Here is a 16,030-nt window from a genome sequence, read left to right as displayed (position 1 = left end):
AAGCATCTTGCAAAAAAAGGCCTTTTCTCTGCAAAAGCTTAATGCTCAAGCTTCCCAAAGAACTTAATTATACAATGACGTTTGACTTCCATATCTCATAATTAAATGCTAATTTAAACAAATGTAAAGTAATCCTATAGTCTTTCCTTCCCCCCCCCTTCTTTTTCTTTTTTTTTTTTTTTTTTTTTAAATAAACAAGAGCTAGTCTGCTGCAGAGCTGACACTTTTAGGACTACACTGATGTGCTAATTTCTCATAACTATGGATTTGGTATTCTTTGTAAAGAATATTTGGAATGATAACCTGGTTGTACTTCACTGTATGTTTAGCCTCATGCAAAAGTCAAATCAACTGCCTTTTTCTAAATTACTTCCTCTCTTGATATATGGACCTTATTTACAGCCTCCCTTTGTGCAACCATAACACCATCACACAGGGCTTAGGTTCTGAAAACCGTAGCAATTGCCTGAAAATTGATTTGATGTCTTTTGCCCGTCCCTCCCTCTGGTCCCTCAAGACATTTTAATATGAGCCATGACATTATGATGGATGAAATCTGGCATTTTACTGTAGCAATGCTACTCCCATGTGGAAAATAACAGCTTGTTCAAAGCCCATCTTCCAGCCAGATTTAGGATATACACTAAGCCACATCTTCAGTCCCCCCCTTCTCTCTACTCTTTCACAGTATCCTTTGCAAACAGCTTCATCTTGTACATCAAACCTGTCTCAGTACCAGGTTCTTGCTAATCCTCACCACTCTGTGAGGCTTGAAGCACACAGCCTACAGCTGCACCCTTTCAATTCCAAAACTGTCTTGGACAAGCTACACATGCAATTAATTCACTGATAATCATCTGAACAGAAAATAGGTCTGGTTAATATGTGGAATTCACTGTAAATCATCTCTGACAATACCAAGCTCCTGATGAACTGTAAGTGTAGCGATAACATGTTCCATAAAGACATTCTGGCACAAAACTATCCTGTCCTCCCTGCTGGAAGACCTGAAATAGATAAATGGAAGCTTCCTGAAAATGAAGGAAGTGGAATTTGAAGGTTTTACTCCAATCTTTAAGAAAAAGACATCCAAGATGGTCAATAAAGCACCCAGTGTTGACTGACTATCAAATATCCTCCCGTGGGGATATCTGAAACACCTTTGCTCCCCACAGCCACTTGGGATAAAGAAAAGCTCACCCAAATGTTGTCATTCAAATCAATTAAAGACTGAAGCAATGAGTCAGTTCTTGTAGATGTTTGTGTGCTTAATTTACCCGCTGAAGTCCAGGCAAAGCAAAGAGGATTTTGATTTTCTGGGTTCTGAAGGCAAGTGAACTCATTTTAGATGTTTAGAATATTCAGGAATATCTTTCTAGCCTTTATCTCTGAAAACTTATTCTGTCATCGACTATTGCATATTTTGTTCATAAATAAAGTTTTAATCTGAAAAGCATTTTGTTCCTTATTCAGTCTTAAATCTCTGACAGTCTGAAGTGGCCATCTATTTTTGATAAGCAAAAGAGATGGTCCATCTGATGCATAATGGGATAAATTGAATCTTGAATTTTCCTCACTGACAGTGATGGGATTGCAGTGTAACTAGTTCAGATGTGGAACTCTCTAATGAAAACTAAACCGGGGGAAGGAGAAATACCAACCAGAATTGTGTTCCAAAACCAGCTCAGGAATGGCCCTCAGCATGAAACAATATACTAGGTGCTGCAACACAAGAATATCCTAGGAAGCATTGTTTGTCCAGTGGGCTTTATGTGGTTCGTGTTAATTTGAACTGTTCACAGTCACTACTGTCTACTAGGGAATGTTGTTACTTTTAATTTTTAGATAGGAGAAAGAATGCAGTACAAAGCCATGAGTGATGCATTTGAAACTGTTGACGTATAAGAAACAGGTAAGTATCAAGGAAATTTTACAAACATTGCTGTGTAGATTGATGTTTAGTTGACTGTGGAATTTTGGCACATTAAATATCAGGATTTCAATAAAATATCTTCTCTCAGTAACCACACAGGTGGTCCTTAGGGGAAAAAATGGGTTATGTCAGGACTTTGAGGACATTGATAGCACTTGCCAACCCTACAAGGGTCCCTTTCTACCCCCACCTCTATCCCATGACCTGGGGCCATTAGGCCCTGTCCCAGTGATATTGTTGGATAACACAGTCCTACCCTACAGACCAGATTTCTGGTTTCCTTTCACTTCCAATAGGGATTTGTATCCCCTGCCAAGTGGGCACATCCAAAACCTCATGCTGCCGGGGAAAGAAGTGGAAATACAGCAGCTGAGGACCCAGAGTTAAATAACCCCTTAATTATGAAGAGGGTCAAAATTGCACCCACTTCTCCATTTCTGGTGCACATTGCACTCTGGGTTGGCTAGAAGCTTCCTAAAATAGCCTTTCTGAACCCTAAACATTTGTACATAGCTTTGAAGTGCAAATTAATGCATTTGTATGTGAAGCAGATATTTACAATTATAGCACTGAAAAAATAGCTTTTTCTGGTCTCTTCTCTCTTGTAGTGCATACACTCTTTCTTTCTTTCTTTCTTTCTTCCTTTCTTCCTTCCCTTCTTTCTTTTCTTTTTCTTTCTTTATTTCCTTCCTTCTTTCTTTCTTTCTTCCTTCTTTCTTACTTTCCTTCTTTCTTTCTTTCCTTGTTTCTTTCTTTCTTTCCTTCTCTTTCCTTCCTTCTTTCTAACTACCTTTTTCAAATTCCTTTGACAACCTGAGAAAGTCTTGCAGCTGAACGCAGTATTAATTATATTTCAAAGCAAACCTTTTATTCATTTGGGGACAATCTGTGAAACAGAAATCTGTGACTGAAGATACTGCCAAGCCAATTACTGCAAAATAACTCAAATATGTCTTGACAGATTGCAATTTTTCCTATTGTTAGATTGTTTATTTTTTAGATCAAAAGGTTACATTCACTTAAATTAGACTTGCATTTAAATATTCCATAACTTTCGTGCATGATGTATCTGTAGGTGCATATAGAGAATATACAGTGAATTTCCTGAGTCAAACAAATTGCATTCAGCTAACAATGAATATTATTGATCTATTTCCACTTCTCTTTTAGAAATCATCTGCAAATATACTTTAAGCATAATAGATTCATAAATTCTGGGACCAGAAAGGAAAATTGCAGTCTAACTTCTTTCATAAGCAGAGGAAAATAAAAAGAACTTCTTGCTCGGTCATTTTTGCATCAAACATCTCTTTTACAATATACAAAAATGTGATTTAATATCTTGCAGTGGTGGAAAATCCATTGTGTTCCTAGGTAAGTTTTTCTAGTAGTTAAGGATGCATTATTAACAAAAGAAAATTGCTACTGTATTTATTTAGTTAATTGCCTACTTTTAAAAGGGAACAAAATCCTCCCAGAAGAGACTGTTCCTCTCTGCTCAACTGTGAGAATTCCTAAGGATGCCAATGGAACTATTACTTCCTACAGTGCTTGGTGTAAGCAAAGTTGATACAACACACTTTATGAATTTGTTCAGTTTAGAGTTCTCTGATGAATACTTTATACAAATATATGACAACCTATTGATTGCTCATGACATATTTGCTGCTGCAGTTATTCTATTCACAAGCATCCAACTGCAAAGCAAAGGGAGTTAAATCACTCAGTTATTTTTTTTTCCAGAAAAAAATAAACCTTCTGCAGTGGGAGAAGGCATACACACATGTATGCACATTCACATGCACATTTTTGTTCTCTCTCCTATGCTAAATATGAATTTCCATTACCATAAGAATTTTTCCTGTACTAGAATTCATCCTTAAAAAAGTGATTAGTCAAACTAACATTTGTTGACTTTACATAGTATTGCCTGAATTCTCTTATTCTTTCTAGTTAAGCTTTTTCTATATTTTGGATGTGCTCTTCACTGCTAAATTTCTTCAACCTTTAACAAGCTGAGGAATTTCTAGTTGGTAGAGCAGAAAACAAAGAGATTGCTTCATGCACAGGTTGTAATACTACTACAAATAATTGAGTTTTCAGATGTGCTCACTGATTATTGAACACCTACTTGTATTAATTGCATATGGACCTTTCAAAGAATGTTCCAGAGCAGCCTTGAAATTCACTGACAAATAATGGAAGAATTTTGACATTATTCTCTTTAGACAACCTACAAAAAACAAAGAATATGTATTTTGGCTTATTTTGTATTCTGGCAAAGAATTAAACATCATTCCAGCTCCTGCATAAATTCATTTAGAGCTGAAAGCAAAAGTTTCAGAAGTGGTGGACATCCCTAAATGCCTCTGACTTTGCTGGATTCAGAGCTGAAAATTGCATCTCTGTGGCTCTGCAGAGTCCGAATGGAAGTGACAGTTGGTTCTGCCATTAATAAAGCAAACCTCCCCCTCAAAAAAATTTTTTTAAAAAGTTTTTCCCTATTGAAAAATCTTATAGATTTGTCAAAAAGAGGGAAAGAAGACTGAGTGGTAAAAAAGATTCTACATTCTCCAACTACATATTTTCTCATTCTATTCTTTTGGATGAGCTTGAACAACGCAAAACATCTAAAACAGATCTCAGCTTTCAGGGCCTCAAGTCTTTCACTTGTATGCTGAAGAGTTTGACTAGAGCCCTCAGATAGTTTAGAGGCTGATGAATTCACTTTTATTTTTCTTTGAGATGCACTTTTTAAAACCTCATCTCACTGAAGCTGATCTCAACATCACCCTGTCACATCTTTAATGGTAAAACCCCTTTGCTGCCAAGTCTATCACCTGAAGGAGAACTTTCACCAGGGACTCTGACACTGTTTCAAGGAGAAAACACTGGAGTTTTTTTTCCTCTGGTTCTGTTTTTTTTTTTTTTAAAAGGACATTAGGCAGTACCCAGTTTGTACTTATCCTGGAGTTACTGATATATAATGGATCTTGTGCAAGGCTGCTCTCAGAAAGTACCACGGAGGAGACTATGACTACATTTGTTTGCATTTTGTGGGCTGTGATTACTGCTTTTGACTGGTGAAAAATTGACAGCTTCACATCATTCTGTTACCCCCACTTCCCACTTCAGCCACCTGGCATGTTTTTTTTTTCCTTTTACACTTTGGATTATTTGTAGTAGGGTGCAGAAATGGTAATCTGTCTCAATGACTGCAGAGGGGCTTAGGTGGGTGGTCTTCAAGGCACTCTATCATCTTAAAAAAGTTACATAAAATAGTTCATCATCAGCTCATCTTGGTAAGAATGTTAGGAAAACATGCTCCTTAAGGTGAGAGAACCTAATTCTTTTCAGACAAAAATAAACCAGAAGAAATTGAAGGTCTACAAAATGGAGTTAAGTCATCAACAGGTTAACTCTCATCATATTTAAAGGTAATTTTGTAATTGCTGCATGGTGCAAGAGGCTGAGCCACTCAGAGAACTAGGTACAGAAACTCTTGCAAGCCCTTGAATGTTGCAATCCAGCATCTGTGTCCTAAACCTGCCAAGTATAACCTCTGAATGGTCACCAGGCTATTGGCTCCAACACTAAAACATATTGACGAGAAGTGGAACAGGAAAAGGCAATCCAGAAATTGGAGAAGGTAGTGCCAAGAAAGTGTCACACGGATATATAGGAGCCAATTACCTTTATAATTGCATTTTACCAATAAAAGCCAACATTGTGTCCAGATTCCTGTAAGATCTGCTGCTTCGGTGACAGTTTACAAGTGGAGTTAATGAGTTAATGTGAAGTACAAACTCTCACTGAAAGAGAATGACTATACTACACGAAGAAGAAGAAGAAAAATATTGTGGATGTAAGATGAATTTGACAAAGTTCACCAGAAGTCCTGTTAGCTCCCTTAAAGAGAAGTAGATATGGAGCACACACCAAGAGAAGTCCTTTATTTTCGTCTATCTATAAAGTAAACATTAGGTGGAAATGAGGCTCACCATAGAATGAGGCACCTATTTCAAGGTGACTCTTTTTATTAATGATATCTTTGATACCCACAGGCCAGTCTTTGCAGATATAATTCCAGCATTCTTATCAGCAAAACAAATAATCTTAAATAAAGCTCTTCTAGAAACAGTTCAGATCTGTTGGTTTACAGAGACACTGTCAAACACATAACTTCAAACTAAAATGTCAAGCCCATAGTTAAAATGTTCACATGCAGTCCAGGTTGCTAGAAAATACAGAGGGATCTGAGTTTATCAAAGACAATAATAACAGTAGTAGAAAAATTAACCATTTCTGATTCTAAAAGGCAAACCCAGGTGCTGTGATTTTCAGGGAATTTCATTTGAGTATGTTATCCATCTAAGCTATCATACTACCCAAATACCTCCATCTTCTTCTACTTTTATCTCCAATACAAACATTTTATTACTACTATGACTAACATTATTCCATTTAGACACGATGGATGAAGTTTTAGCTATTTTCCTCGAGGTTATGCAGCAGAAGACAAAATTAAATTAGACATTTAGTCTGACTTTGTGACTCAAAGAGTGAACAGAGCACATTCTTTTATTCTGAATTGCCCTCCTTGTCTGACTTCAGGCCATTCCAGACTTCAGTCCCTTTTCCCTCTTGAGGTTCTTCCTTCCTCAGTGTTTCAAATGGACAGTCAGAAAGAGTTCCCAAAATCAAAAAGCACTTCTGAAGTAATACATAAGGTTATTTTCTGTAAGTTACGTAGGTAACTGATTGTTACATGGAGAAGGCAGAAAAGATACTGTGAAAAAAAAAAAAAAAAAGAACTTAGGAACTTCGGAATTTTGTCCACATTCAAAGCAATCTTATAAAAATTTTTCACTAGGCACATGCCTTGCAGTTGTTTTCAGCAGGGATAGAGTTAATTTTCTTCCTAGTTGCTTGTACAATGCTGTGTTTTTGATATAGGAAGAGAACAGCACTGATAAAACATTGATGTTTTAGTTGCTGCTAAGTAGTGTTTACTCTGAGCAGAGGATTTTTCGGCTTCTCATACTGCCCTGCCAGCAAGGAGTCTAGGAGTGCATGAGTAGCTTGGGACACATCCAGGACAAATGACCCAAACTCATCACATAATGTCATGCTCATCTATCTATATCTATCTATATCTATCTATATCTATATCTATATATCTATATCTATATCTATATCTATATCTAATCTATATCTATATCATCTATATCTATATCTATATCTATATCTATATCATCTATCTATATCGATATCGATATCTATATCTATATCATCTATATCTATATCTATATCTATATCTATATCTATATCTATATCTGTATCTAATCTATATCTATATCTGTATCTATATCTATATCTATATCTGTATCTAATCTATATCTATATCTGTATCTATATCTATATCTATATCTATATCATCTATATCTATATCTATCTATATCTATATCTATATCTATATCTATATCTATCTATACCTATATCTATATCTATCTATATCTATATCTATATCTATATCTATATCTATATCTATATCTATATCTATATCTATATCTATATCATCTATATCTATATCTATATCATCTATATCTATATCTAATCTATATCTATATCTATATCTATATATATATCTGAATCTATATCTATATCTATCTATCTCTATCTCTGTCTCTATCATCTCTATCTCTATCTCTATCTCTATCTCTATCTCTATCTCTATCTCTATCTCTATCTCTATCTCTATCTCTATCTATCTCTATCTCTATCTCTATCTCTATCTCTATCTCTATCTCTATCTCTATCTCTATCATCTCCATCTCTATCTCTATCTCTATCTCTATCTCTATCTATATCTGTATCTATATCTCTATATCTATATCATCTATATCTATATCATCTATATCATCTATATCTATATCTATAAATATCTATATTTATCTATATATCTGTACTGGGGGAAAGCTATATGGATCAATGACTGGTGAGCAATTACATTGGGAATCACCTGTTTTGTATACTCTAGTTCTATTATTATTATTATTATTATTTGCTTAATTAAACTGTCTTTATGTCAACCCATGAAATTTTTTCCTCCATTCTCTCCTCCATCCTACTGCGGTGTGGGAAGTGAGCAAGAGGCTGTGTGATGTTTAGCTACCTGTCAGGTTAAACCACAACACTTACTAAATGCAAATACTTTAATTATTCTATACGTTCAGTCAGGGAAGAGAGGCACCTCCTTTTGAAACATCACATAGAGTTAATACTTCAAAATTATTTTCAGCATATTTCTAATAACCTTTCAGTCAAAAGCCCTTTGAACTATGGTCACAGAAGCTTCATCTGTAAGAGTTTTAGATTTCAGGTGTATATTTGCTTTCATTAGATATGTGTTTGTAGAGAAAAAAACTACCTTTGATCTTATTAACACCAAAACACTGAAGGTGGACATTTTCAGACATGCAGACCCATGCTAGGACAGCCTCATTCCTATTTATGATGACCAAGACAGATGCTACAGTAGAAGACAACTTGCATGAAAATAAGCACATGCAGAAGAACAATGACTTGGAAGTCCAGAGATTAGATTTTGTTTTGCCAGGTGTGTGTGTGGCCCTGGGAAGAGCTTTCAAATTCCTTTCAAGTCACTTCTTACAACAAGGGCTCTTTGGAGAAAGGATTTTCCCTGGCTTTACACATGAATCCTCGGTCTCGAGGTAGACCTTCTTACTGGTTTTTCCAGTTCTGCCAATCTTGAGGTTCAGATTTGCATTCAGGAATGGGAGCCCTGTACAGACCATCCCATCACCTGCTTGTGTGGGAAAAAAATCTTTTACAGCCAGCCTAGAAATGAGCTGTGATATCCGTGTCATCTAGATCAAGGACAACTGTGGCATCTGTCATAAACTGCATCTGCTCCGTGAAATATTTGGTTACTGAAAGTCGAGGATTAAGAATACAGTACCTCTACCTGTTGTGCTCTGAATTTTATAAGTATGTAGACACAAAAATATAATTGGCATGTTACCTTCTATATTGAAGAGCTTCAATATGTTATTTGAATCAGGACCAACACATATGAAAATTTCTCAGAGAAGAAAGACAGGAGTCTGCCAATGAGAATAGACTAAAACAAGTTTGATTAGGGTAAATACCACAAATCTTCAATTTGATGATATTCAAGGCTGGTTTAACTTTAGTTTTCTACTGCACATGGTACCACACTTCCCTAGGAGACGTGAAATGTTACTATGAAAACTGCCTTAAATTAATAATAAGACTATAAATAAATAAATATTATGTGTATAAATATATAAGTGGAACTAAGTGGAACTAATATAACTAATATAACTAATATAAGTGGAACTAATGACTGCTGGCTTAAGTGACTAATCTATTAGATGCTTGCTCTAAATATTAAAACTTAACAAATTTAAAAAGTAATTTCTTCCCCCATTCTGCAAAAAAAAATCTGTTGTCACTAGCAATTGAGACAGAGCCAGAGTATCTGTACCTATCTGTATGTGGAGTTAAATTTGTGTACATGAGCTTATCAAAGCAGCGTGGAGAACATTTCTTACCCACTGAATTGCAGGTGCTCTGTCAGACGGGATTTACTCAGTTTACTGGATTGACTCTCGGGCATTTAATTCCTTCACAATCAGTTTTAGTGTGTGTACACTTACCAAATATAGGGAGATACTGGTCAAGTGACCCTAAAGCTTCTTTCTCTTCCTTTTATTATCCTGTGTAATGGTATTGCCTGAGAGATATACTGGTGCTTGGATTTTAATGAAACCAAGTATGTGGGCTCTAATACACAGGATGCTTAGTTTCCACCACTCCTGTTGACTTAATGTTATCCTGCATTTTATGTTCTACAATTTCATAGGTGTAATATTTTGATAGAGTTTATGGCCAGAAGGTACCATTAGATCATCTAGCCTGGCAACTTCTGTATCATAACCCATTATGTTTCACATGCGTGAAGCATTTTAAGCTCAAAGACTACAGTTAAATGGAAGATTTCCAGTCTTCAGAAGACTAAATATGTGATGCAGGCAGAGAACAGGAGGGAAGAAAGGTAACAGCTGTGTCCAGGTGGTTGAAAACACAGAGAATGGATTATCTGATACTTCAGAAAAAAAAAAAACAAAACTGTAAACCCTGTGAGCTGATTGGGCATGAGGTGGACCAAACTTTCTGAGTCATGACTGACTCTTGAAGCTGAAATCTTGAAGTATGAGGATTAATTTTATCCAGTTGTGATCATTGCCTGACTTTAAATTGACAGCCTGTAAACAAATCCTGGACAAATTTGTGACTGTGTTGCCACCAAGCAGCTGTAGAAAGGAAGCGAGTACAACAGTTCCAACATTCACCTCCACTCAACTTGCCTGGCTGCAAAATGGGGATAAAGCAACAGAATTCCTGCATAAAGCTACAGACTACGTAAGAGTTGAGGATTTTGAATATTGATATTATCATTTAAAACTGCTGCAAAGCTGTGACATCTCATCTCTACACAGCTGAGGTTCTGTCCTTTGTAGTCAGCTTGAGTAAAGGCTGTTCAATGAACATTTTGCTGTAGCACTTGAAGTTTCATTGTAAGCTCTAATTAAAAGTCATAAAAATCCCCTTGCCTATCCAAGGTTTCATTTTCATGGTTCCACAGGAGTGATTTAGAATAATTCTATTTTATAGACTGTATAATAAATAAGGCCAATCTCAAAATCTCAAAACAAACCCAAGTGAGGTAAGTAGGTTATAAATCTGGAGAATCTAGTCTGCAAAAGGAATGGAATTTTCACGACTTTAATGTGTGATTAAATTATTTTTTGCTGAAGGAAAAAATAATTGTACAAGACAAATATCGAGCTGCATAATTAATATACTAAGGAATGTACCATTTCAGATGTATGTCATAAACCACAAAATCTGCAATCTCTGCCCTTACAGTGGATGACACAAGCAGGGGAGAGGATTGCTGAAATGATTGACATCCTTGGAAGTTTTAATCCCTCCATCTTCAGCTGATAATGTTTAAAATTATCACCGGAGGGATATGAACACTGGAGTGCCAAGGATAATTTTGAATGTATAAACTTATTCCCAAATAAAATGGCATCTTCCAATGTGGTTTTCATTTAGTGAATGAAATCTTTCAAGCTTGCATATGACAGTGATAAAGGATAATAATGTGCAGCCATATCTTGAAATCCAATCCATTTCAACATTCAACAAGCTATTGCCACCTGCTAGAAGAGGACAATTCATCATTTTTCCTTACTCAGTAAAATAAAATCAATAATTGTGGTGTGTTTCTTACTCACTAATGTTTTTTTCTAAGGTATTCTTAACTGTACCTACAGTACTTTATTCTCTGAATATATATTTTTTTAATTATTTCTACTCTTATATGCACACCTGCATAACTACATCATTTGAGGAGCTAGACTACTCTCTTCTTGCCTTTATAAATGTCTGACTGAATGCATAGGGAATTCGGGGAGTGCAAAGAACAAAGAAATGCAACTTTACTAAGAATAAAACACCTGAAACTTTACATCTGATATCTTGGTTTTCTGCAGTAATTGTACGTTGCTCAAGAGGTCTGATTTTCAGCAAGACAAAGTAATCTTTCAATACAACAGGCAAGTGTTAATTGTGAAGTGGGTGATGTGTGATTAAGGGCACAGCCCTGCCCTCTCAGGTCTTGTGTGGGTGATGCAGATCATGAACCAAAGAGGAGCAGGTTGAGTGCAGGTGTCTGGGGAATGAGGAGGCAGCAGATGGAATGGCTGAGTTTGCTGGTAGTCCTGGCAAAATTTAGCAAAATAATTTTGGTGACTCATATTTACTGAAAACTTTGCAAATATGCAAGTCTGCATATGGAGTGGAGTGGAGAGGTTTCTCTTGGGGAAATTTTTTTATAAGCATTCATTTGGTTTTCCCCAGTGTTTCTGAAACTTATTAAAGTGGGAGGTAGTGTCATGTTTATGAAGGAGAAGGTGCTTGTGAAAGGGCAGGACACACATTTCAAAAAAGTGACTGGAATCTATGTGATAAACTAGAATGGAAACCATGTCAACAAGGGTTTCCCAGCTCTGTTTTTCCAGGATATCTGATATTATTTTCTCTCCATTTCTGATGTGGAAATTATAAAATCAGTAAGGCTGGAAAACACCTCCAAGATCATCAAGCATTGCAACGTCCCCCATTAAACCACGTCTCCAAGTGACACATCTGTATGGTTTTTGAACACTTTCAGGGATGGTGATTCAGCCATTTCCTTGGGCAGCCTGTTCCAATGCTTGGCCACCCTTTCAGTGAAGAAAATATTCTCTTATGAAAATAGTTTAGTGGACATGGACCAGAGACTGAAAGCACAATGTACCATTAAACTACAGGTGAGTGACCTACCAAGGAGGACTGAAGACTTACTGTTCTCTTAAGCAACACAAAAAGTGTTACTTTCTGAAAGGATAGGATTTCAGTATTGGCTCTGCTATCATTTCACCCATCTTTTTCAAGTAAGTGACTCAATTTCATGTTGCTGCTCTGAATCAGGCAAAACTGGACAACAGTTGAAGTTACAAGCAACCCCAGATGGTACCTGAGTGATTATACTGTTCAACAATGCATCCTCTTGGTTACAAATATCTTTTCAGGTTTTAGTCTTGACTGGCATATTTGCTATTGAAAAATACCTTCAAAAAGAATACAGCATTTCATATGATGCAAAACAAAGTACGATCAAAAGCAAAAAGCAACAACAACAATTTGGCCAACCTGAAACAATTTGGTATGATTTAGCTAAGAAAGCAGAATGAACGTGATGTTTGTAGCTAAATGTGAAGCTCCAACATTTTACAAGGATAATACTTCTACTGGTAACAAAATTTGTACACACACAACTCCCAAATCTTTTCTTAAAGCCATAGCCAAGATCAATCTTTTCGTATCTACTTGTTAATGACACGCATACTGTGGGTAAATATCACCCTCGGTTCAGAGACCTTTGATATTTAGTCTATACACCATATGTGGAAATCCTGGGGATGAAAGCTCTTGCAATCAGCCCCTGTTAGGAAATTTGGAGCTAGAAATTGAAAGCTTATCAACAAGGAGATACCTAATCTAAACATTGCTGGGTCTTCTGATGGTGTGTCAAGTTCACCTTCTATTCAGTTCCCTTACTCCAATAATGATATATTGACAGCTGAATTGATCTCAACCAAGAGTCTAAAGCATCTAAAAATGTTTAGGGTCAGAGTGGAAGTTATCTTGACAAATATTGTAATGTCTGCACTGCAATGCTGTTGGCTAAAGGAGGTGATAAGAATCATAGTAATGATTAGACATTCCTGTTCTTAATGATCCCCTTTAATTGCACATCAGCCACTGACTTTTTGGACATCATTTGATAATTACTTTTAGGTGTCCTGTGGATCCTGAAAGTTTCCATAATTGCTTTAGAAAAAAATTATACTTTCCTTAGCTGAAAATGGATTTTAGTTAAAGTTTTTTTCTAAAATTGTCTTTCTGTATGAAAAAAACTACAGAAAGATGCGGACTTTCAGGTGCATCTGAAAAAGAATAAGAGGAAGAATTAGAGGTTTCAGCAAGTGGTTTTTTTAAATATTTTTTGATTGAACTACTTTACTGAAAAAAAATTCATATAATAGGGGACAAAATAATAATTCAAATAAATTATTAGAATTTAAAAAAGTAGAAAATATGTACTGTTTTTAATCATAGAGGAGTTGCAAGTAAAGATAACAACTTTTATTAGACTAATTAGTGCAGACCTAAAGGTAAGGATGTTTTTGAACATAAAAGCAAGGTACTGGGTTTTTAAGATGAATTTAAACTGAAAATAAATTAATAGCTTAATTAAGTAAGTATCAGGTCAGAACTCTAGAAAAGGTGATTGATACCAAGGAATAGAAGGAATGTTGTTGAGGAACACACAGATATTGATGGACAATGGGAGAAATATTATAATGTGTCACAAAAACCATGACTGATTTAATCCAGGTTTTTGACAATCAACCAGGTGACAAATTTTAGTTCTTGACTGAGCTTGAGAAGGTTTTTGTAAGTATTTTTTGATGCTCAGGGTTGAAATAGTAGTGAGTAACTGTTTTGTAGGATATAGAATCTCCCTGATCAGAGGTGGTTTTGTTCATTATTTATTGTCTAAATGGTTTATTCCTGTGTTTTCATTTTACAAGTAAGACATTTGGAGAGATTCATGAAGTGCAATATGTTCTGAAAAAAAGACAAATGAAAGATCAAAAGCTTTATGAGTCCACTGTGGGAATATTTACTGTGGTTGTAGTGGAGATGCTTTAGTGCGGTTTAAACTTCTTCCTCAGTTATGATCTAAATCCCTTTGTCATGTTTTTGGCCCTCAGGGAGGTTTTTTCTGATGAGTTCAGAGGCTCATCAGGCTGTGAATAGTTGGGAGAGATCTGAGCAGATATGATCTACCCATATAAGATTAATGTATAATTAAACAAGTCACTTAATCATGTTGTTCATCGATTTCCCACACAGCTTTCAGGGCAGAATGGCCTGTAACACATTGTGCTTACAATGTGTGGAAGTAATTCTTGTTTGAATGTTTCTTTCAAAAGAATCTACTCCCCTGGAAAAGGGCCTTGTTGGATAAAACCCCCTTTAATTATTTAGGGAGGTATCATGAGTGTTCTCCTCACAGCAAATGTATTGATGTCCAAGGACATGGCTGGATAACATAATTTTTCACGATATTTTCACGATGTATTTTGGATGATTACTGTGTGCATGGAAACAGATGTGTTGGTTTGCAGGTTTTTCTTAGATTTCAGTTGGTAGGTTATTGATTTTGACAACTTACCAACTTTAGTTGGTATTAAAAAAAAAAAGGAAGATTATACTCAAGGTTTCCTGGCAAAGTCTAATAGAATGATTTTTGTTACTGAAATAATGGAAATCCATGAACAAATCCAGATTTCTAGAAAAAATGATAAACTTATAGTCTTTTTATCTTAGATACAACACAAACCTCATAGTATGATAGCTAAAAAAATCTATCTACTCTACCCTCTATATAAACACCTTCTTTCAGATTATAAACTATAAGTAGAAACTGATATAATGATCCCTATTTAAAAAAAATTAGGAAGGCTTTAGCCAGAATCATGTACAGAATTTAAAGAAATATTCCATGATTGCTCAGAATAGCATTTCTTATCACTTCTACTTCAACATCTTTCTATGCAACACAGTGCAGTGCAATTTTTTTCTCAGTTCATAATGAAAAAAGTGATGATCTGGCCCAGTTTTAGATGTTACACCCTAGTGGAATAGATCCATTGCAGATGGTGGAAAACCAGTACAAGCAGCACCTGGTAAACTGGGGCAAAAGCCCTTGTGTGAATTCAAGTAAAGTGCCTGCACTGATGCACCACCCTCTTCTCAGGATGAGGTTTTCCCTGGGATTATTTTTATGCTTTTATATACATGTTAAATAGTGTGAGATCCCAACAGACATATTTAAACACCAGGCAGAGACATTCATCAGTCAGGGATATTAACAGAGGCGACACGATTATCAGAGCCTGGGTTCTGGGAGCAGAGTGGCTACAGCAATTAATATTCTTATTCACTGTTTGAGGAGTTTAACTTTAAATGAAGTTCGTCACCCACCCCCAGACAGATGCATAAATCATGCAAGGGTGGAAAACAGGTAGCAAATGAAAAACTGAATACTGAAGGAGAAAACCAGCTCTAGATAAGCAGTTTATGATAATTCCTACTTTTGGTTTCTGTTTGCTTCTTTTTTTCAGCTACCTTAGCAAATTTGGGTTAGGTATTCTTTTGGTGGAACAATATGAGTCCTGGATATTGGGAAATCACACAGAGCCCTGTGAGCTCAACAACCTCATCAAAGGTACGAATGGGTTCACACCTGCTCAGATACAGGGATGTCTGACAGCCAGGGCTAAATGTGCTACCTCTAAGGTACTGAGGAAACAGTGGGTGATGGTGTTGCCCTAGTGATTTTTCCATTTTTCCCCCCTCCCCTCACAA

The sequence above is a fragment of the Chiroxiphia lanceolata genome, chromosome 5, assembly GCF_009829145.1.
Source record: "Chiroxiphia lanceolata isolate bChiLan1 chromosome 5, bChiLan1.pri, whole genome shotgun sequence".
Taxonomy (NCBI): Eukaryota; Metazoa; Chordata; class Aves; order Passeriformes; family Pipridae; genus Chiroxiphia; species Chiroxiphia lanceolata.
This window is presented reverse-complemented; position numbering follows the sequence as displayed.